The sequence below is a fragment of the Polypterus senegalus genome, chromosome 1, assembly GCF_016835505.1.
Source record: "Polypterus senegalus isolate Bchr_013 chromosome 1, ASM1683550v1, whole genome shotgun sequence".
In the NCBI taxonomy this organism is placed as follows: domain Eukaryota; kingdom Metazoa; phylum Chordata; class Cladistia; order Polypteriformes; family Polypteridae; genus Polypterus; species Polypterus senegalus.
In genome coordinates this window covers 106,834,214-106,836,495 of record NC_053154.1, presented here as the reverse complement: position 1 = coordinate 106,836,495, position 2,282 = coordinate 106,834,214, and the positions used below count along the sequence as shown (strand labels likewise).

At 35.4% G+C, this 2,282-nt stretch overlaps 1 long non-coding RNA gene across 1 annotated transcript; it reads left to right on the top strand.

The window, feature by feature from the left end:
• Nucleotides 1-315: 315 nt before the first annotated feature.
• LOC120530916 lies at nt 316-1,873 on the top strand. Its single transcript, XR_005634039.1, has 3 exons — nt 316-389; nt 1,486-1,594; nt 1,718-1,873. It is a non-coding gene; the product is annotated as an uncharacterized LOC120530916 (long non-coding RNA).
• The last annotated feature ends 409 nt before the right edge of the window (nt 1,874-2,282 follow it).

The following is a 2,282-nucleotide window of genomic DNA, read 5'->3' as shown; positions in this document are numbered from 1 at the left end:
GAAAAGCACTTTTTTTGTATGAAAATGTGCTATATAAATAAATGTTGTTGTTGTATTTAACAGTCTTCCCTAACCCTTTAGTGATATTTTTGTTGAAATATTTTGGACTCTGTTCACAACACCAGATAACCTTGTATCTAAAAATCTCTCCTAATTCTTTAACAGTGGTATCTCTGGAGAAATACCAGATTGGATAAACTTTTGCAATGCTACAGATCTACTGTGATATCCTATACCACATTAGCTAAGAGAACACTGATCCCACTCAAATAGAAGAATCCTAATCTACCTTCAGTAACTTAAATGGAAAGAGATGTTTTTTCTGGAAAGAAATTCTCTTACAAGATTTATTTCAGATTTTTTTCACAATATGGCAATATAATTACAAAGTAAGAATGCTAGGTCTGTTCTCAGCCTTTCTTTTTTTGCTCTTTAATGCTATATGAAGAATTATTTTTCATGGGGCTCTCATTTCACATACTCAGAGTTAGGACCAGATTGAGTACTGAATTTCAGTTTAATGGTTGTCTTCAGAATATAATTTGTATTTGCATTTTTTGACTTAATTGTGTTTTGTTAATGTATTTTATTACTTAAAAAATGAAATATTCCATGGAAGTTAACAACAAAAAAGTTAACAAGTAATGGTTATGCCTATAGTGCTGTGTGATGAACTGGTGCCCTGCTTAAAGCTGCCTTGCACCAGTATTGACAGGCTCCAATCTCTTCTGTTAACCTATACTTGATGAATGGCTTATATCTGTAATGGTACTACTGCATAGGTATTTTTAAACAGTTTAAATTACAATATTACTTTCTTTGTAAGCTGCCTCTAACATTGTACAAAGCAACTTTGAGTTGCAGGACCTTATATTCTGATGAACCCTAGCTTTATTTTTCCAAAAAATGCAAAGCATTTACATGAATAATGGAAGTGCAATTAAATAACTAAATAAGGATACAAAACAAAAATAAATCGAGGATTTCAAGTACTTTTATTTTACATGTTTATCTTTCATTTCCTTCCTAAGTTTCAACTTATGCCAGACTTCCAGCAGACAATGTTTTTAGTATTTAAAGCTTTCATGTATTTAGAGAATATGTGATGATAATCTATAGAAGATGAGACAATGATCAAAAAATAAAATGCCACTTACAGAAAGGTTTTGTCAGATTAAATATATCAATATGAATAAATACCTTATGTTTTTTATTTGCATACAACTATGTTTCTACTAAATATGCCACCTTATTGAGAATGGTCAAGGTTAGAGAGCTGGTTTAGGGCTATTCTTTTATTTATATTCTTTTGTTTTGTTACATGGTATATAAGAGATGCATAGATTCATCTTCTATAGAATTAGTATGCATTGTGTCATATGCATGCAAATAGGGGATAGTTTAAGGGCTTGGATAGTTGTTCTAATCCTCTGGAAAATCAGAGAGTGCTGTCGACTAATACTTTTTCTCTTCCTCTCTCTGCAGACTGGAAGACTGACAAACATGACATCCCAGACATCACTTCCAGTTATTATCTGCCTGGACCCATTTCTTCCTGCCTAAGACCTTTATCTCCAGAAGCGTGCCATCTTGAGTAAGTCTGATGGAGACTCACACCATTTTGACATTTCTTCTCTTAGTGCTTTACATGTTTTATTTCAATATACATGGTTGGCCCTCATGGTGCCCTAAAGATCTTTCATCTATTTTATTACAGTGGTGTAGATTCAAATTTTGCTGACTGATGGAGCAACTGGAGCAGATACTCACCATGTAGGTGGAACTTCTGACTTTGGGGATCCAGGTAGGAGATGTACAGATATGGCCTACTGAGTTGGAGGTACGTTAGAGAACTTGTGCTCCTCCTTCATAGGAATGATTTTCTGATCCATCCCAGTTATTGTTACCATTACACCCTGATGATGATATTGAGACTTTATTTCTAGTTTTTAAATGCACCATCATCACTGGGAGCGAGGGGAATGGGCTCAATTATTGGCACCATATCTGAAGGGACCAGCTCAGCGGGCTTATTATAAACTCAACAAGCAAGCTGCAGTTGAGTATGACCATCTCAAAGCCAAGGTGCTGCTACAATACCCTAGGTGCCCATCTGGATACCAAAAAGACCCTAGAATGGATTAAGTTCTGATTTTATTGGCTGAGCATAAATAAGGAGGTCTACCGGTTTTAGTGCCTCCTGTCCGGAGTGTCAGTTGCGGCATATTCTTAGGAAGGACTATGTTCCTCTCATGCCTATCCCGTTCATTGACATCCCATTT